The 21860-nt window shown below is 49.1% G+C and overlaps 1 long non-coding RNA gene across 1 annotated transcript; it reads right to left on the minus strand.

Annotated features, from left to right (window-relative positions):
* Window positions 1-466: 466 nt before the first annotated feature.
* Window positions 467-4216, minus strand: LOC147992355 (uncharacterized). Its single transcript, XR_015615270.1, has 2 exons — window positions 3682-4216; window positions 467-2356 (listed from the first exon to the last, which is right to left on the minus strand). It is a non-coding gene; the product is annotated as an uncharacterized LOC147992355 (long non-coding RNA).
* Between the last annotated feature and the right edge of the window lie 17644 nt (window positions 4217-21860).

The raw sequence follows: 21860 nt of genomic DNA on the forward strand, positions 1-21860 counted from the left end.
AACATCTTCACCATCACCATCTCATCTCAAACCCTAGTTCATCTCTTGTATCCAATCTTTGTATCCAAACCTCAGATTGGTACCTGTGGGTTGCTAGTAGTGTTGATTACTCCTTGTAGTTGATGCTAGTTGGTTTACTTGGTGGAAGATCATATGTTTAGATCCATTGTGCATATTAATACCCCTCTAATTATGAACATGAATATGCTTCGTGAGTAGTTACGTTTGTTCTTGAGGACATGAGAGAAGTCTTGCTATTAGTAGTCATGTGAATTTGGTATTCGTTCAATATTTTGATGAGATGTATGTTGCCATCCCTCTAGTGGTGTCATGTGAACGTCGACTACATGACACTTCACCATTGTTTGGGCCTTGTGACGCCCCTGATTTGACCGTACACTAATCATACACGCAAATGTGTACGATCAAGATCAAGGACTCACGAGAAGATATCACAGCACAACTCTACAAATAAAATAAGTCATACAAGCATCATATTACAAGCTAGGGGCCTCGAGGGCTCGAATACAAGAGCTCGATCATAGACGAGTCAGCGGAAGCAACAATATCTGAGTACAGACATAAGTAAACAAATTTGCCTCAAGAAGGCTAGCACAAACTGGGATACATATCGAAAGAGGCGCATGCCTCCTGCCTGGGATCCTCCTAAACTACTCCTGGTCGCCGTCAGCGGCCTGCACGTAGTAGTAGGCACCTCCAGTGTAGTAGGAGTCGTCGTCGACGGTGGCGTATGGCTCCTGGACTCAAGGTTGTCAGAATCGCGATTCTGTTATACGATTCTAAGACTCTACGATCCAAACTAACCCCTATGATTCTACAATTTTAGTTCTTAGAATCTACGTTTCTACGATCCTGATAGTGAAGATTCTACGATTTGCGATCCTACCATCGAGGCTCCGATCCGATTCAAAATCATGATTCTGACAACCTTGCCTGGACTCCATCGTCTGGTCGCAACAATCGGGTATAGAAAGGGGAAAAGGGGGAAGCAAAGCAACCGTGAGTACTCATCCAAAGTACTCGCAAGCAAGGAGCTACACTGCATATGCATTGGTATCAATGAAAGGGGGTAGTATATGTGGATTGAACTGCAAAATGACGGAATAAGAGGGGGATAGCTAGTCATGTCGAAGACTATGCTTCTGGCCGCCTCCGTCTTGCAGCATTTAGAAGAGAGTAGATGGTAAGTTCACCAAGTATCATCGCATAGCATAAACCTACCCGGTGATCCTCCCCTCGTCGCCCTGTGAGAGAGCGATCACCGGTTGTATCTGGCACTTGGAAGGGTGTGTTTTATTAAGTATCTGGTTCTAGTTGTCATAAGGTCAAGGTACAACTCCGGGTCGTCCTTTTACCGAGGAACGCGGCTATTCGAATAGATAAACTTCCCTGCAGGGGTGCACCACATTTCCCAACACGCTCGATCCCCTTTGGCCGGACACACTTTCCTGGGTCATGCCCGGCCTCGGAAGATCAACACGTCGCAGCCCTACCTAGGCACAACAGAGAGGTCAGCACGCCGGTCTAACTCCTATGGCGCAGGGGTCTGGGCCCATTGCCCATTGCACACCTGCACGTTGCGTGGGCGGCCCGAAGCAAACCTAGCCTCCCTAATACAAGAGCAGGCGTTCCAGTCCAATCCGACGCGCGTCGCTCAGTCGCTGACGTCATTAAGGCTTGGGCTGATACCACGACGTCGAGTGCCCATAACTGTTCCCGTGTAGTTGGTTAGTGCGTATAGGCCAATGGCCAGACTCACATCAAATACCCAGATCTCGTTAAGCGTGTTAATTGAATTAACCGCGGACGCCGACCAGGGCCACGCCCACCTCTCTCCTAGGCGGTGTCAACCTGCCATGTCGCTCCGCCACAAAGATCCACTCAGAGGGCCATCGGGACAAACGTCCTTTCGGACCCAATCCGTGAATCACTCGCGGGTACTCTACGAGCCGACCCGACTTTAGTCACCACAAGTATCATATATTATGTATATAAATATATATACCCATGATCACCTCCCGAGTGATCATGGCCCGATAGTATAACATGGCAGACAGACAAGAATGTAGGGCCACCGATGATAAACTAGCATCCTATACTAAGCATTTAGGATTGCAGGTAAGGTATCAATAACTGTAGCAACAATGACAGGCTATGCATCAGGATAGGATTAACGGAAAGCAGTAACATGCTACACTACTCTAATGCAAGCAGTAGAGAGAAGAATAGGCGATATCTGGTGATCAAGGGGGGGGCTTGCCTGGTTGCTCAGACGAGAAGAAGGGGTCGTCCGTGACGTAGTCAATCAAAGTGGCATCGGCAGCCATCACGGGGTCTACCGAAGAGAAGAGGGGGAGAAACAGTAAATACATACAAATCAAGAGCATAACAGGACAGCATGCAGAGCTAGACATGCTCTAACGTTGTGCTACACGCTACCGGAGAAGGGGGATAACATCCGGGAATGCTTTCCCGAAGTTTGGCATTTTTGGACAGACGAACTAGAGGGGAAAGGTTGCATGCCCGCTATGATAGGGACATGCGGCGGACGAACTGACCGCGTATTCGAATTCGTCTCGTCGTTCTGAGCAACTTTCATGTATAACACTTTTCATCCGAGTTACGGATTATTTTATATTATTTTTGAATGATTTACTAATATTCTAGAATTTCTGGAATTTATTATATTTAATTAATTCAAATTTATATAGCTAAATGCTAGGGGTACCCAGAAATGTACCCAACAGTATGTATAAGAGGGTGACAGTGGGTCCAGGGGGGTCCCAGTTGACCAGTCAAAGTTTGACTGGTCAATAGGGGATGGGGTCCCCGTGTCATAGACTAGGTTTAATTAATTAATTCCAGTTTTAGCTAATCCAGTGATTAGGCTAATTAAGTAATTATATTAATTAAACAAATTAATTAAGTTAATTATATATTTATTATTTATTATAAATATATATATATTTAAAAATCTTTTTTACAGAGAAAGGCGTGGGCCCCACTGGGCAGTGGCCCAAAGGCCACGGGCTGGGAGCGTTCGCCCTGCCCGCACACGTCTAGTGGACGGCGAGGCGAGGCCATGGCCAGCAACGCCGGCCGGAGCAAGAGGATGGGAGTGCGGCCTCCGGCGCGGACGCGCGCGCACGCGGCGTGGCTGGACGGGGAGGGCTTGGAGCGCGGGGGGGAGAGACAGCGACGTGGTGGATGCAGTCGCCGGGCGCGGGGGCGGAGTGGCGCGCAGCGGCGACAGGGCGGCGGACAGGGGCGAGGCGCCGCAAGCGGAGCGGCGGGACGAGGAGCAGTAGGCAAGAGGGGCGTGGCCCGGGCGGTCGCGGCATGGGCGAGCGGGGAACTGGCTGTGGTCGGGCGCAGCGCAGAGGGCGCCGCTGACGCCAGGCAGGGCGGCCGGCAGCAGCGAAGACAGCGGCGGTAGCGACAGGTAGCAAGGCAGGGGCTAGCGGCAACAACAAATAGAGCAGCAGCAGTGGCGCCTAGGAGTAGTAGCACGCAGTGGCCAGCAGCAGAAAGGGGTAGCAGTAGCTCATAGCGAGCACGCACGCACATACGTACGCGTTCGTCCGAGATCGGGCACGACAGTGAAGGCGACCTACAGCGTCCAAATCAAACGGGAAAAGGGGATCCGAGGGAGGATCTCACTGAGAGGCACAAGAAGGCCCGGTGATGGCTTTGTAGCGCAGCGAGGTGGCAGATCGAGGCAGAAATCGACAACCGTAGAAGGAAGAAGATGATCTCGATCCCGTCGTTCGGCGGCGTCCCGACTCGATCTGGACCTTGAAGACGACGTGGAAGACAACGGGGAAGCCGGGGGACACACTATCTTGGCGCGGGGATGACGGTGGTCGCGACAATGACGACGGCGAGTGCGGTCACCGCACGAGCTCCGAGCTCGTTTCCGAGCCGAGGAAGAGTGGGTGCGATGGGGAACGGGAGGGAATCGGATGAGCACAAGCTAGGGTTTTCGAGGGACTTATTTGTAGGTTCAGAGGGGCAACGTGGAGGCCATCAATGGCCAAGGCGCCATGGATGTGTGACACGCACTCCCTCTGTCTCCTGTAGCGGGAGGTGGAGGAAAAGCCAGTTGGGCTGGGCTGAAAGCACTATGGTCATCAATGACCCAGTTGCACAGCAGTTTAGTAAGGCCATTTTCTATTTTCCCCTTTTATGTATTTCAGTTAGCCACTTTTCGTATTTATTTGAGTGAAAAAAATGAATTTAGTCAAACTTGAAATTTGGCACACACTTCAAAAACAACATTGTAGTGTCGCATAAAAAGTTTTAGAGCCAACAGAATTGTTCAAGCATTTTTAGAAATTGAATAGGTCAATTAATATGCTACCGGGTCACTTTATATTTTCCTAGGGATTAAATGGAGAGCCAAATGATGTTGGTTGCCACGTGATAATAAGTTAGTGAATATTTGCAACCCAACGAACATTTTTTTTTTGACTTTTGAAAACTTTATTTGTTTGATTTAACTTTAAATTTGAAATTTGAACTAGGTCTCGAACCAACGCGAGTTTACCAACAGTAATCGTGGTGATGTGGCACCACTAGCAGAGGAATAATGTAGCTTAATTATCCGGGCGTTACAAATCTCCTCCACTAAAAGAAATCTTGTCTCGAGATTTAAGGGGTGGAGTAAGGGGGGAAAACTCGGGAAGGACGGAGCTCAACACAAGATAGGTACCTCAACATGGCATAGAGGCATCTCTCGAGTTGAAATTCAAGAAAGTCATCAAGAGCAAGGCTGGAAGGTGCCATAAGCAGCTTCAAGCGGATGGACAATCGTGATGTCCGATACAGAGTGTGAAAGGGGTTCAGAGCATCGAGAATAAGTATTGCATCTGATAGCAGAATGGATAACAAGGAGGTGGCTCGTGAATTACATAGGAAGCCAAGTGTGACGAACAATTTTGGAAGACATGGATGTACAAGAGAGTCAGGTCTCGATCCTGTGGAACTGTGGGTTATGGGCCCACCATGTGGGTTAAAAGTAGAAAGAGTGGTGACATCTTGCACGGTCATGGTAGCAAGGCATGTCAGAGGATAGCCTGTCAGTTATGTTGGCAACAACGTTGGTACCAAGGGCGAGGGACGAAGAACCATTTTCCTGCTCGCTGAAACGAGGCAGACCAATAGGCAAAGTTCTCGTCCATCGGTGATTACCAGAATGTCATCAACAATAGTAACAGGGTCTTACTGATAGAGTTGTACACCGAGGTGTTTACATAAGCAGGGAAATATTACTGCTTATACCATATAGATCACGAGAAAGGTTAAACAAAACAATAAAAAGGAAAATGTGATTATTAATATTAATCAGAATAATGGAAAGGAAAATGTGGTTAAACACAATTATCAGGAGTATATCCTTTCCAAGGACAAGTAGAGGATGATATCCATGACAGGATAGTAAGTAGATAACCAATTAGGTAAAGGGGAGAGGAAAATTCATGACGTTACCCATACAACAGTGTTTGGATAAGTGATCAAGAAACATTTAGCATTGCGCCTCCAAGGTTCTTAATGATGTTCGGAGTACCACAGTCATGCTTCGGGATAGCATTGACATGGTCATGAGGTAAAGGTCGGACCTTGGGAACACAAAGGATCCATCGGGAATTACTAGAACACCTCATGCAATTTTACCAGGAAAAAGATGAGGATGTGGCCGATGGGTTCAGCAGCAATCAATCAACATGTCTCAAAGGATGTATTTCCAAAATTTATACGAACAAGTTTGTTTTTAGGGGGGAAGACGAGAATGTTGTCGATGATAAAACAAATCATCGAGGGGCAAGGATTTTATTTCTCACCATGAATTTCAATTGACATCTCAACAGAAGTCAAAATGTTGATGCTGATTGAGGGAGTCCTGGATTAGGGGGTGTTCGGATAGCCGAACTATACCTTCAGCCGGACTCCTGGACTATGAAGATGCAAGATTGAAGACTCCGTCCCGTGTTCGGAAGGGACTTTTCTTGGCGTGGAAGGCAAGCTTGGCGATACGGATATGAAGATCTCCTACCATTGTAACCGACTCTATGTAACCCTAACCCTATCCGGTGTCTATATAAACTGGAGGGTTTTAGTCCGTAGGACAACATACACATCAACAATCATACCATAGGCTAGCTTCTAGGGTTTAGCCTCTCTGATCTCGCGGTAGATCTACTCTTGTACTACCCATATCATCAATATTAATCAAGCATGACGTAGGGTTTTACCTCCATCGAGAGGGCCCGAACCTGGGTAAAACTTCGTGTCCCTTGCCTCCTGTTACCATCCGGCCTAGACGCACAGTTCGGGACCCCCTACCCGAGATCCGCCGGTTTTGACACCAACATTGGTGCTTTCATTAAGAGTTCCTCTGTGTCGTCGCCGTCAGGCCCGATGGCTCCTACGATCATCAATAGCGATGCAGTCCAGGGTGAAACCTTCCTCCCCGGACAGATCTTCGTCTTTGGCGGCTTCGCACTGCGGGCCAATTCACTTGGCCATCTAGAGCAGATCGAAAGCTACGCCCCTGGCCGTCAGGTCAGATTCGGAAATTTAAACTACACGGCTGACATCCGCGGGGACTTGATCTTCGACGGACTCGAACCACCGCCGAGCGCGCTGCACTGTCACGACGAGCATGATCTAGCTCTGCCGCCGAACAGTGCCCTGGAGGCCACACCCGCGTCGGCTCCGACCCTTAGTTCGGAGCCAGCCGCGCCGATCGAGGATGGGCGGTTGGACACCACCTCGGGGGCTGTGATCCCAACGGCGGTTGAGCCGAACACCAGCCCCGTACTCTGCGAGAATCGTGACTCCACGAAGCCGGATTCTTCTTTGGACTCCGAACCCTCCGTGCCCCTGCCGATCGAATCCGATTGGGCGCCGATCATGGAGTTCACGGCCGCGGACGTCTTTCAGCACTCGCCTTTCGGCGATATCCTGAAGTCACTAAAGTCTCGTTCTTTATCAGGAGAGCCCTGGCCGGACTACGGTCAGCAAGGTTGGAGTACGGACAATGAAGAAATTCAAAGCCCACCCACCACCCACTTTGTAGCCACTGTCGACGATTTAACCGACATGCTCGACTTTGACTCCGAAGACATCGACGGTATGGACGCCGATGAAGGAGACAATGAAGAACCAACGCCTGTTGGGCCCTGGAACGCCACCTCGTCATATGACGTATACACGGTGGACGTACCAAAAGATGACGACGAGGAGCGGAAGGACGCACCGAAGGCCTGTTCCCTCGAAAAGCAGTCAAAACGGTGACGTAAGCGCCGCCACAAATCCCGCCTCGACAGAAATAGCGATCACACAGATCCAGCGCTGGAGCAGGGCGAACCGCTGCCGGACAATGGCAATTCGAATATCCAAACCGAACAAACAAATCCTATCAGGGATAATGGTCCGGACGACATAACGCCGGATAGGCACCCGGAGCATCAGAATGCCCGCGAAAGGCTCGTTGCCACCGCAAGGAGCCTTAAAAAGCAGAAGCGAAGGCTCAAGGCCGCGCAAAACAAACTCCAATTCAAATGGAGTAAAATACTTAATACATCAGCAATGTACGGCGATGATCGCCCCTCAAAGAGCTACCCAAAGCGGAAGCTGCTACCCGAATTCGATGAGGAGGCCTCCAACCCCCCACAACCAAATGTCAAAGCAACCACCTGGTCGGATAGACGACCCCTCTATCAACACAGAACGGCATACAATGCCGCTCACAATACAACACGCGACCCACGCGAGGGCTCACACCCAAAGGACGGCGCAACAAGATCCATCTATGGACCACGTAAGCGCGCCCCAGCATACAATGCAACACAACAAGCATCAGAACAACGCGGTAAACCCAGTTATAGGGGTGCCGCACACCCCCTATGTTTCACCGATGAGGTGCTGGACCATGAATTTTCAGAGGGATTCAAGCCCGTAAACATGCATACGATGGGACAACAAACCCTGGGGTTTGGATTGAGGACTATATCCTTCATATCCATATGGCTCGAGGAGATGATCTCCACGCCATCAAATATTACCCCTCAAGCTCAAAGGGACAGCTCGTCACTGGCTCAAAGGCCTCCCCGAAAGCTCCATTGGAAGTTGGGAAGAGCTCGAAGATGCCTTTCGGGCAAATTTTCAAGGAACTTATGTCCGACCTCCGGATGCGGACGATTTGAGTCATATAACTCAACAGCCCGGAGAGTCAGCCTGAAAGCTTTGGAACAGGTTTCTCACTAAAAAGAACCAGATTGTCGACTGTCCGGACGCTGAAGCCTTGGCAGCTTTCAAGCATAGCGTCCGTGACGAATGGCTCACCAGACACCTTGGCCAAAATAAGCCGAGAACGATGGCCGCATTAACAAACCTCATGACCCGCTTTTGCGCGGGTGAGGATAGCTGGCTAGCCAGATGCAGCACCAGCAACCCCAGTACATCTGAAGTTAGAGATGGAAACGGGAAATCACGGCGCAACAGCAATAGCAAACGCCGGAATAAAGAAGAAAACACGAAGGGCACGGCGGTAAATGCCGGATTCAAAAGCTCCCGGCCAGGTCAAAATCCGCCCACTAAAGGCACCAGGGATGAACCGTCCAACCTCAACAAAATTCTGGACCAGGTATGTCAGATACATAGTACCCCTAGCAAGCCCGCTAATCATACCCACAGAGAATGTTGGGTCTTCAAGCAGTCCGGCAAGCTCAACGCCGTACACAAGGGGGAGGATACACCAAGTGAAGACGAGGACGAGCCTCCCAAGCAAGACACTGGGGAACAAAAGAAATTCCCACCAGAAGTCAAAACAGTAAACGTACTACACATGATCAAGGGAAAAAACAATACGGCACCCCCAGGAAAATATACCCAAGTGCCTGTCACCACGAAGTCCTGCCAATGGTCGTCTCAACCGATCATTTTCGACCATCGCGATTACTCAGCAAGTATCTAAAACGCGGGATGGGTTGCCTTGGTATTAGACCCAGTAATTGGCGGATATCACTTCACTCGAGTCTTGATGGACGGCGGCAGCAGCCTAAACCTAATATACCAGGATACAATCCGCGGGATGGGGTTAGACCCAACACAAATTCGCCATAGCAACACTACCTTCAAAGGAGTAACGCCAGGCCCAGGGGCTCGTTGTACAGGCTCCCTCCTACTACAAGTTATATTCGGCTCCCCCGATAACTTCCGTAGCGAGCATTTAACCTTCCACATCGCTCCGTTTCAAAGTGGCTATCAAGCACTGCTCGGGCGCGAAGCTTTCGCTCGCTTTAATGCAATACCACACTACGCCTCCCTCACACTCAAGATGCCCGGTCCACGCGGCATCATCTCAGTGCACGGAAATATCAAGCGATCTCTACGCGCCGAAGAGAGTGAGGCTGCCTTGGCAGCCACACACTAAAGGCGCCCGGACTAGCCAAAGCGCCCTATAGATCGTCAAGACCTCAGACACAACTAATCGAGTCCGGCGCCACTACTTATACCGAATAAATGGTCACACCCCTATTACAAGGGGCTCAACATGCGCAGACATGTGGCCATTCCTCCTCATCTTGAATTATGCATAGTTTTGTAATTATCTTTTTGCACGACAACCTTTTTCACCTAAATTCCTCTCTTTTGCAGACGATCATCGTGCCACACCCATCCAGGATACGGCACAACGGAGACACAGGCGCAGACGTGCAGCAGGGACCCGCTCCAAGGATTCTTTTCAGATTAAGACCCTGCGTAAACCTTTTTTACTGTCTCTTGTTGTTACATATCCACCGTTGAGAAGGATGCTGACGTCTTGGCATGTGGCCACGCCAGACCAATGCACGTACCTGGACATAAGGGGCTTCTTATGAAGGCCATTATTTAGGCCCGGTTTATACCACAAAGACCGAATACCTTAGGGAGTGTTCGGCGTCGCGAGTTTGGCCCTATATGTATCAGCTCCGAATCATTGTCTTTGGTCAAATGTTGGGTTTGCCCGGCTCCTGTGTTTTGGTGCCTTACGTTCCGCTTTACCGGCTAAGGTAGCACCAGGAGAACTACTGCGATTGTGCCCTGGTTCATCCGGACGAGCACCTCAGTAGAGAAAGCCGAAAACTGACTGTCATGATCTAGCGCGAGACTGGTCAACCACTCGATGACCCATGGGAATGTTAGAATTCCTCCGCCTTAATGAAGGAACGCTTTCCGCCCAGGCATATACGCACCCCGGGATCGGGAGAGTGCGGAGCCACCAGGGGCTATCTAGTAGCCCCACTATCAAACTCCTATGGCTAAGTGAAAGTGTTAAAGCATTATAGTCCGGTTGCCTCGCTCGCTCCGCTATCACCTCCTTAATAGGACCAAGACGTTGGGTTAAGTGTGAACGCGTGTTTCTGTGAACACCTCTGCATTATATGCGTGGGGGTTGAAGCCGACGACTGCAATCTTTCAGGTTATACACATGTATACATAAACGGCCGCCCAGGAGGCATCACATTACTTTCAGGCAAAAGTATAAAAGTAGCCTTATGAAAATTTATAAAAGCATTTTGCTTACAATGAGATTACATGTCACTTAAACATAATATTTTTTGAGCACTGGGTCTCTATCAAACAAGCACCCTCAAGAACTTCCTCAAAGTAGTGCTCAGCAGCCCTTCGACCTATGGCCGAATCCTGCACTGCAACCGTGGTAGCATCCATCTCTGCCCAGTATGCTTTAGCACGGGCAAAGGCCATTCGTGCGCCTTCTATGCACGCTGACCTCTTCATCGCATTTATGCGCGGCACCACGTCAAGGAACTGCTGCACCAAGCCGAAATAGCTGCTCGGTTTCGACCTTCCCGGCCATAGCTGATCCACAACAGACCTCATGGAGAGTCCGGACAACCTATTTAGTTCGGCCCATTCGGCTAATTGGTCCGCCAATGCAAGCGGACGCTCGGGAGAAAGGAATTGTTTCCAAAACAGCTGGTCTACTTCACGGTCCGTCTGACTTTGGAAGTATTTGGCCGCATCGGCAGCGCTCGCCGCCAAATCCATATACGCATCCCCCGAACTCCACAGCCGATCCACAGGGGCATACCGTGGATCTCCAAACTTCCTCTGCAGCATAAAGGATTTCCCGGCTACAATATCCCCGGCTTCCCGCAGCCCCTCCTTCTTTGCCCTCATAGCAGAGCGGAGGTCTTTTCCCGTTGCAGCAGCCTTCTCAAGGTCCGATGCCTTTGCCTGGTTTTCCTTTTCAAGAGCCCAGCAACGGTCGACGACGGCTTTCAATTCTACGGCCATATTGGCCATCTTATCCCGGCTCTCGCCATGCGCGGCCTTCTCGGCTCGCAACTCTTCAGCCGCCTTCAAAGCAGCCGCATTACCCAATCTCGCTTGTTCCTTGGCTCGGGCAAGTTCCGCCCGCAAGGCTTCAACAGTGGCAGCTCCATCTGCAATAATAACATGTTAAATATATTGGCTTCATGCTGCTCTTACTATGCGGCGTTTACCAAATAATAACACCTACCCTGCGCCTCGTCCAGCCTTTTGTTAACAAGCTCGATGTCAGCATCTGCCGCATCCAACTACCGTTTTAAATGGGCAAACTCGCTAGTCCAGCTAGCCACCGGAGCTTCCATCACCTGCTCATAAAAGCAATATGGTTACTACCTGGGATTATGATCCTCTGATCATCGTCGTTCTCAACGACAACCAGAGTCTCAGGGGCTATTATCTACACAGGGCACACTTAGCATGTGCAGGACTATCATACATTATTTTACGTACCTCAAAACCTGTCAGTAGACTCATAAAAGCTTTATGCAATCTGCTTTCGACGGACGAGATTCTCTCCATCACCGTATTCATCAGCACACGGTGTCCATCTAAGATGGCCGCTCGCCCCACCAACTCCCTCAGAACATCCGACCGCACACTAGACGGTGTCGGACTCGCTTGTCTGCTCCCTTCGGGAGCCGGACACTGGGAACTTCGGGGGTCGACGGGATTATCTTCTGGCCTCGCCGGACTCGGAGAGGCCCTCCGCGACGACACTTCAGGGTCGCCCGCTTCCGGAGCGGAGGAGTCCGGAGGAGGCATTTCGCTCTCCATCATCTCTGGAAGAAGATCCCCCGAAGACGAGCTCATTTGAGAGGGGCTAAGGCCCGAACTGCAAAGATACATGCAGTGGTTACCTTCTCAGAAGAAAAGATGACATATCTGTACTATCAAGTTATTTTGGGTCACTTACGAATCGTGGGAGAATTGATCCCCCCGCGGACTTTGTGCGGCAACCGCACCCCCCAGGGTAGGACCCTCTATGGGAGACTTCTTCTCCCGTTTGGAAGCTTCGGCTTCCGAATCCCCAGACGCAATCCTTTTCCTCTTCTGATCATCTTCCTTCGTGGAGACGCTCGCTCCCTCGGCTAGAGCGGCCAGCGTTGGGGGCCCACGACCGCCCGCATTTTCCTTCAAAGGCTCCGGGCGAGGTGCGGTCTGGAGCATCTTTTCCAATATCGGATTTTCCAAACCCTCAGGGAGGGGGGCCGAGCACCGAATCAACTTCGCCTTTGTTAGCCAGTCCTGGTCAAAAAGCAAACTCTCAGAAATAACTTAGCATCAAAGAAGAGGTAGTACGCTCGGTCGGAAGACGCCTTACCTGCTCGGCGGCGCGGTTGCTACTCAGGCCCGCGTCCTCGGTGATTTCTGGACACTCCACTTGAGGTCCGAAGAACGACTTGTACATCTCCTCGTGCGTCAGGCCGAGGAAATTTTGAATGGCGCGCGGTCCCTCGGGATTGAACTCCCACAAGCGAAGAGGCCGGCGTTTGCAAGGCTGGACTTGACGAACCAGCATAACTTGTGTTACCACGACCAAACTGAAATCTCCATTAAAGAGATCTTGAATGCGGCTTTGCAGTATAGGCACGTCCTTGGCCAGACCCCAGCTCAATCCTCTGCTAATCCATGACATTAGTTGTGGAGGAGGGCCCGGGCGGAAAACGGGGGCGGCCGCCCACTTGGCACTTCTAGGAGCCGTGATGTAGAACCACTCCTGTTGCCACAATTCAGACACCTCTGGAATGGAAACTTTGGGCCACGCAGCTCCTGTCATCTTGCGTATTGAGGCACCTCCACACGCCGCATGTTGCCCCTCGATCATCTTCGGCTTTACTTCAAAAGTCTTGAGCCATAGGCCAAAGTGAGGGGTAACCCGGAGGAAGGCCTCGCACACAACAATAAACATCGTGATATGGAGAAAGGAGTCCGGAGCTAGATCATGGAAATCTAGCCCGTAGTAAAACATCAAGCCCCTCACAAAAGGATCCAATGCAAGGCCTAGACCTCGGAGGAAGTGGGAGACGAACACGACGCTCTCGTTGGGTTCGGGGGAGGGGACGGCCTGTCCCCGGGGAGGCAGCCGATGCAGAATCTCGGCGGTCAGATATCTGTCCTCCCTCAACTTTTTGACGTCTTCTTCCGTGACGGAGGAAGGCACCCATTGGCCTTGAAGGCTAGATCCGGACATGACTGAAGGTTCGGAGCACCTGACCTGAACTTTGGGCGTTTGAGCTTGAGGTGGGGGAAGGATTCAATTGAGCACGGGAGGAAAAAATAAAAGGCCTTGTCCCTTTATAAAGAGGGTGGATATCGAGCATCCTCTCCGTGTCCGTTTGGACTTGCCTATGATCTAGGAATCCTAGAAGCGGTTGGGTTACCCACGCCCGTATTGATGAGAATCCCGGAATAAGGGGACACGATCTCTGCTTTGACAAGACATGCCAAGGAAACCGCCTCGCATAACGTGCTGAGGTGGGATACTGAAACGACTCGGATAAAGGCTTGGTCGTGGTATGTCACGCTACGGAATACGTCAGCAGATTAGATTTATGTAAATATTATTCTCTCTATGGCAATATGTGGAAACTTATTTTGCAGAGCTGGACACTATCTTTGTGTTCAAAATCTTCTATGAAGTACTTGGAGGAGGAACCCGCCTTGCAATGTCGAAGACAAACTGCGCGCCGGACTCGTCGTCATTGAAGCCTGGTTCAGGGGCTACTGAGGGAGTCCTGGATTAGGGGGTGTTCGGATAGCCGAACTATACCTTCAGCCGGACTCCTGGACTATGAAGATGCAAGATTGAAGACTCCGTCCCGTGTCCGGAAGGGACTTTTCTTGGCGTGGAAGGCAAGCTTGATGATACGAATATGAAGATCTCCTACCATTGTAACCGACTCTATGTAACCCTAACCCTATCCGGTGTCTATATAAACCGGAGGGTTTTAGTCCGTAGGACAACATACACATCAACAATCATACCATAGGCTAGCTTCTAGGGTTTAGCCTCTCTGATCTCGCGGTAGATCTACTCTTGTACTACCCATATCATCAATATTAATCAAGCAGGATGTAGGGTTTTACCTCCATCGAGAGGACCCGAACCTGGGTAAAACTTCGTGTCCCTTGCCTCCTATTACCATCCGGCCTAGACGCATAGTTCGGGACCCCCTACCCGAGATCCGCCGGTTTTGACACCGACACTGATCATGACGCATTTGGCGAGGGGTTACAAGAAGATGAAGTCGATCAGCAAAATGATCAAAGCAGATGGAATAAAGTTCAAGGTCAATGGGACCACGGATATTACGCTCGAACTCAGGCTATGCAAGCAAAAAGGATAGGATGATGAAAGTTTGACACCGACTTAGCTCATTGCGAAATAAAATGTGCACCGGAAAAGGAGGACCTATAAGCACGGTTAGGATTAGCACGATAAATATGTAGCCGATCAGGCTAGGGATGGCATGATGGAGTAGTAAACTTCCCAACAACAAGTACTAGGGCTATTGAATCACCGAGCAAAATCGATGCATTGTTCGGTGGTCTCGGTTGACGACAATCCAGAACCCGTGGAGTGACTATGACAGGGAAAAGTATCACTCCATCAGAAAATTCATAGAACGTAGTACAATAGGATGATATCCTCGAGATAGTAGGGGGGTTAATACTCGAGGTGGTTCAGTATAGAGGTTAGACAGGCAGATCGATTTGTTGAAGACAAGTATTCTAACCTGTATGAGAAAGGAATCAAGACATATTAATATGGCCGAAACCATGATTACAAAAGATCAATACACATGTGCAAGATGAATTAGTACCAAGGAAATAATTATTTTTACGAGCAGCTTCCATGATAAGTCCTACATCGGGTCCATGGGCATGAACACAAAGTTCACGGTCGACTCCCACTTCTTCAATGCATAACCTCTCAATTACTTCTCGCATTTGACGAAGTTGTAGTGTAGAAATTTTTATCCGGCATAACACCAGTAGAGTATGACCCATAGAAATTTCCGGGTTCACACAAATTAGGGAAGGCATTGGTTCAACCCATCGGGGCATCTTAGGAACATATACCACAAACTTCAGAGTAAATAATACAAGCTCGAAAGTAGGGTATGGTTAACAAAGCAGAGGATACAAATTACCAAAGGCGTTATATACCCATGCAAAGGCTCACAAGGTTATTGAATAGGAAGGACACTGTCGGATAATAATCCAACAACGGGTCTTGTGGTCTACAACGGAACTGATGCGAGTATCGATACTCTACCAGAGGAATTAGGAACGAAAGGGCATCGGATTATAGAAAAACTGACTAATTCAAAGCTCAAATACAAAGGAATTATCATTTCCAAATCAAGGGATCAAAAGCCAACGTTCTGATTAAAAAAAGATAAGTTGAATAGACTTAGGGGTAAAATCGATGGCAATTTGATTGGTCGATAACCAACTCATGTTCAAAATGACAACTGAGCCAGAAATATAATTTAAAAGGATCAACCGATGATTGTGTGCATTCGCACTCATGTTGAATCAATAGGATCAACATGACGGTGTCAAAGGAGACAAATGAATATTTCTAGGCATATGGGAAGCATCCCTCATGCAAGCAGACAAGTATTTGTAGAGCAATAAGCTGCTAAGGATTTTCAGAGGATCGAATAGTATATCGAAGACTTTTGTGAAACGCCTGAATAACTGGTGATGAGCGGATACTTGGTAAGTGCGAGAAAATATCCATAGGGGTATTCATGTGGCAAAGAACTGCAAGGCAGTAGGCACAAAGTATTCTCAAAACAATAGAGAGAATTTTGAGGTATCTTATAATAACAAGATCAACGAGGAATGATTGTATGAATGGTAGGTGTACTTGGTTATCCATTGGGGTTTATCGATGGAATCGAATTGCAAAAGCGATGGCACAAGGTATCGAGGGAACATCGGAGAGTAACTTCGAAATCTTCTAGGGCATCAAGCGATCATCTGTATCGAGTGCCTCTCCGGGAGGAAGTAGTTACGAGAACATAGAGTTAGAGTTAGTAAAACCATTTAGCTCGAGTAGAAGAGAGATAAGAGTCCCAGAGTATAGACGAGGAATAAAAGATCCTAATACCACCCAATGGCGACATGGGCCCGTGAGACACACATCCATGTTAGTAAAACAGTTTTGGACGATTAGACTCAACTTCGGCCAAGGAGTTGGAAAGGGGGCTACCTACAGGCAGTCGGCTCTGATACCAACTTGTGACGCCCCTGATTTGACCGTACACTAATCATACACGCAAACCTGTACGATCAAGATCAAGGACTCACGGGAAGATATCACAGCGCAACTCTACAAATAAAATAAATCATACAAGCATCATATTACAAGCCAGGGGCCTCGAGGGCTCGAATACAAGGGCTCGATCATAGACAAGTCAGCGGAAGCAACAATATATGAGTACAGACATAAGTAAACAAATTTGCCTTAAGAAGGCTAGCACAAACTAGGATACATATCGAAAGAGGCGCAGGCCTCCTGCCCGGGATCCTCCTAAACTACTCCTGGTCGCCGTCAGCGGCCTACACGTAGTAGTAGGCACCTCCAGTGTAGTAGAAGTTGTCAATGACGGTGGCGTATGGCTCCTGGACTCCATCGTCTGGTCGCAACAATCGGGTATAGAAAGGGGAAAAAGGCGAAGCAAAGCAACTGTGAGTACTCATCCAAAGTACTCGCAAGCAAGGAGCTACACTACATATGCATTGGTATTAATGAAAGGGGGTAGTATATGTGGACTGAACTGCAGAATGCCGGAATAAGAGGTGGATAGCTAGTCCTGTCAAAGACTACGCTTCTGGCCGCCTCCATCTTGCAGCATGTAGAAGAGAGTAGATTGTAAGTTCACCAAGTATCATCGCATAGCATAAACCTACCCGGCGATCCTCCCCTCGTCGCGCTGTGAGAGAGCGATCATCGGTTGTATCTGGCACTTGGAAGGGTGTGTTTTATTAAGATTCTGGTTCTAGTTGTCAAAAGGTCAAGGTACAACTCTGGGTCATCCTTTTACCGAGGGACACGGCTATTCGAATAGACAAACTTCCCTGCAGGGGTGCACCACATTTCCCAACATGCTCGATCCCCTTTGGTCGGACATACTTTCCTGGCTCATGCCCGGCCTCGGAAGATCAACACGTCGTAGCCCTACCTAGGCACAACAGAGAGGTCAGCACGTCGGTCTAACTCCTATGGCGCAGGGGTCTGGGCCCATCGCCCATTGCACACCTGCATGTTGTGTGGGCAGTCGGAAGCAGACCTAGCCTCCCTAATACAAGAGCAGGCGTTCCAGTCCAATCCAGCGCGCGCCCCTCAGTCGCTGACGTCATGAAGGCTTCAGCTGATACCATGACATGAGTGCCCATAACTGTTCCCGTGTAGTTGGTTGGTGCGTATAGGCCAATGGCCAGACTCAGATCAAATACCCAGATCTCTTTAAGCGTGTTAATTGAATTAACCGTGGACGCCGACCGGGGCCAGGCCCACCTCTCTCTTAGGCGGTCTCAACCTGCCATGTCGCTCCGCCACAAAGATCCACTCAGAGGGCCGCCGGGACAAACGTCCTTCCGGACCCAATCCGTGAATCACTCGCGGGTACTCTACGAGCCGACCCGACTTTAGTCACCCCAAGTATCATATATTATGTATGTAAATATATACCCGTGGCAGACAGACAGACAAGAATGTATAGCATGGCAGACAGACAAGAATGTAGGGCCACTGATGATAAACTAGCATCCTATACTAAGCATTTAGGATTGCAGGTAAGGTATCAATAACTGTAGCAACAATGACAGGCTATGCATCAGGATAGGATTAACGGAAAGCAGTAACATGCTACACTACTCTAATGCAAGCAGTAGAGAGAAGAATAGGCGATATCTGGTGATCAAGGGAGGGCTTGCCTGGTTGCTCAGATGAGAAGGAGGGGTCGTCGATGACGTAGTCAATCACAGTGGCATCGGGAGCCATCACAAGGTCTACCAAAGAGAAGAGGGGGGAGAAACAGTAAATACATAGCAAGCAAGAGCATAACAGGACAGCAGGCAGAGCTAGACGTGCTCTAACCCTGTGCTACACGCTACCGGCGAAGGGGGATAACATCCGAGAATGCTTTCCCGAAGTTTGGCATTTTCGGAAAGACGAACTAGAGGGGAAAGGTTGCATGTCCGCTATGATAGGGACATGCGGCGGACGAACTGACCGCGCATTCGAATTCGTCTTGTCGTTCTGAGCAACTTTCATGTGTAACACTTTTTCATCCGAGTTATGGATTATTTTTCAATGATTTACTAATATTCTAGAATTTCTGAATTTATTATATTTAATTAATTCAAATTTATATAGCTAAATGCTAGGGGTACCCAGAAATGTACCCAATAGTATGTATAAGAGGCTGACAGTGGGTCCAAGGGCGTCCCAGTTGACCAGTCAAAGTTTGACTGGTCAATAGGGGATGGGGTCCCCCTGTCATAGACTAGGTTTAATTAATTAATTTCAGTTTTAACTAATCCAGTGATTAGGCTAATTAAGTAATTATTTTAATTAAACAAATTAATTAAGTTAATTATATATTTATTATTTATTATATATATTTAAAAATCTTTTTTACAGAGAAAGGCGTGGGCCCCACTGGGCACTGGCCCAAAGGCCAGGGGCTGGGAGCGCTCGCCCTGCTCGCACATCATCTAGTGGACGGCGAGGCAAGGCCATGGCAGCCACGGCCGGCCGGAGCAAGAGGGTGGGAGTGTGGCCTCCGGCGCGGACGCGCGCGCACGTGGCGTGGCGTGGCGTGGCTGGACGTGGCGTGGCGCGCACGTGGCGGTCGCGGCATGGGCGAGCGGGGAACTGGCTGTGGTCAGGCGCGACGCAGAGAGCGGTGCCGACGCGAGGCAGGGCGGCCGGCAGCAGCGAAGACAGCGGCGGCAGCGACAGGTAGCAAGGCATGGGCTAGCTGCAACAGCAGATAGAGCAGCAGCAGTGGCGCCTAGGAGTAGTAGCACGCAGCGGCCAGCAGCAAAAAGGGGTAGCAGTAGCTCATAGCGAGCACGCACGCACATACGTACGCATTCATTCGAGATCGGGCACAACAGTGAAGGCGACCTACAGCGTCCAAATCAAACGGGAAAAGGGGATCCGAGGGAGGAGCTCATCGAGAGGCACAAGAAGGCCCGGTGATGGCTTTGTAGCGCAGTGAGGTGGCAGATCGAGGCGGAAATCGACAACGGTAGAAGGAAGAATACGATCTCGTTCCCATCGTTTGGCGGCGTCCCGGCTCGATCTGGACCTTGAGGACGACGTGGAAGATGACGGGGAAGCCGGGGGACACACTATCTTGGCGCGGGGATGACGGTGGCCGCGAAAATGACGACGGCAAGTGCGGTCACCGCACGAGCTCTGAGCTTGTTTCCGAGCCGAGGAAGAGTGGGTGCGATGGGGAACGGGAGGGAATCGGATGAGCACAAGCTAGGGTTTTCGAGGGACTTATTTGTAGGTTCAGAGAGGCAACGTGGAGGCCATCCATGGCCAAGGCGCCATGGATGCGTGACACGCACTCCCTCTGTCTCCTGTAGCGGGAGGTGGAGGAAAAGCCAGTTGGGCTGGGCCGAAAGCACTATGGTCATGAATGACCCAGTTCCACAGCAGTTTAGTAAGGCCATTTTCTATATTCCCCTTTTATTTATTTCAGTTAGCCACTTTTCATATTTATTTGAGTGACAAAAATGAATTTAGTCAAACTTGAAATTTGGCACACACACTTCAAAAACAACATTGTGGTGTCGCATAAAAAGTTTTAGAGCCAACGGAATTGTTCAAGCATTTTTAGAAATTGAATAGGTCAATTAATATGCTGTTGGGCCACTTTATATTTTCCTAGGGATTAAAGGAAGAGCCAAATGATGTTGGTTGCCACATGATAATTAGTTAGTGAATATTTGCAACCCAATGAACATTTTTGTTTTGACTTTTGAAAACTTTATTTGTTTGACTTAACTTTAAATTTGAAATTTGAACCGGTTCTCGAACCAACGCGAGTTTAGCAACAGTAATCGTGGTGACGTGGCACCATCAGCAGAGGAATAATGTAGCTTAATTATCCAGGAGTTATAGGCCTAGAGGGAGGCATTGAGAAGTAATAAGTAGATGATGGGTTGCTAGAGTGACAGAAGCTTAAACCCTAGTTTATGCGTTGCTTCATAAGGAGCTGATTTGGATCCATATGTTTCATGCTATGGTTAGGTTTACCTTAATACTTCTGTTGTAGTTGCGGATGCTTGCAATAGGGGTTAATCATAAGTGGGATGCTTGTCCAAGTAAGGACAGTACCCAAGCACCGGTCCACCCACATATCAAATTATCAAAGTACCGAACGCGAATCATATGATCATGATGAAAACTAGCTTGACGATAATTTCCATGTGTCCTCGGGAGCGCTTTCCTTCATATAAGAGTTTGTCCAGGATTGTCCTTTGCTACAAAAAGGATTGGGCCATCTTGCTGCACCTTATTTACTTTTATTACTTGCTACTCGTTACAAATTACCTTATCACAAAACTATCTGTTACCGATAATTTCAGTACTTGCAGAGAATACCTTGTTGAAAACCGCTTATCATTTCCTTCTACTCCTCGTTGGGTTCGACACTCTTAGTTATCAAAAAGGCTACGATAGATCCCCAACACTTGTGGGTCATCAGCCCTGTCGGTGTCAAAACCGGCGGATCTCGAGTAGGGGGTCCCGAACTGTGCATCAAGGCCGGATGGTAACAAGAGACAAGGGACACGATGTTTTTTACCCAGGTTCGGGCCCTCTCGATGGAGGTAATACCCTACTCCTGCTTGATTAATATTGATGATATGGGTAGTACAAGAGTAGATCTACCACGAGATCAAGGAGGCTAAACCCTAGAAGCTAGCCTATGGTATGATTGTTGTGTATGGAGTTGATTGCCTACGGACTACAACCCTCCGGTTTATATAGACACCGGATAGGGTTAGGGTTACATAGAGTCGGTTACAAGGGTAGGAGATCTTGAATATCCGCATCGCCAAGCTTGCCTTCCATGCCAAGGAAAGTCCCATCCGGACACAGGACGAAGTCTTCAATCTTGTATCTTCATAGTCCTGGAGTCCGGCTGAAGGTATAGTCCGGCTACCCGAACACCCCCTAATCCAGGACTCCCTCAGTAGCCCCCGAACCGGGCTTCAATGACGACGAGTCCGGCGCGCAGATTGTTCGGCATTGCAAGGCGGGTTCTTCTCCAAATCTTGTGTACCTGTAGGAATAATGTCCGATTTTTGTAATGTAGTGCTCCTCGGCTTCCACGCCCAATAATGGCTGTCTTCCACATGTCAAACAAATGCGAAAAGCCGGGGTGTTTTTACATCCACACCCCTAGCCGCATAAACGAGCCGCCTATTTAACGGGATGAGGATTTAGGTCCAAACCACAT

Source organism: Triticum urartu, chromosome 1A (genome assembly GCF_056163025.1).
Source record: "Triticum urartu cultivar PI428250 chromosome 1A, HENAU_Tu73, whole genome shotgun sequence".
Lineage (NCBI taxonomy): Eukaryota > Viridiplantae > Streptophyta > Magnoliopsida > Poales > Poaceae > Triticum > Triticum urartu.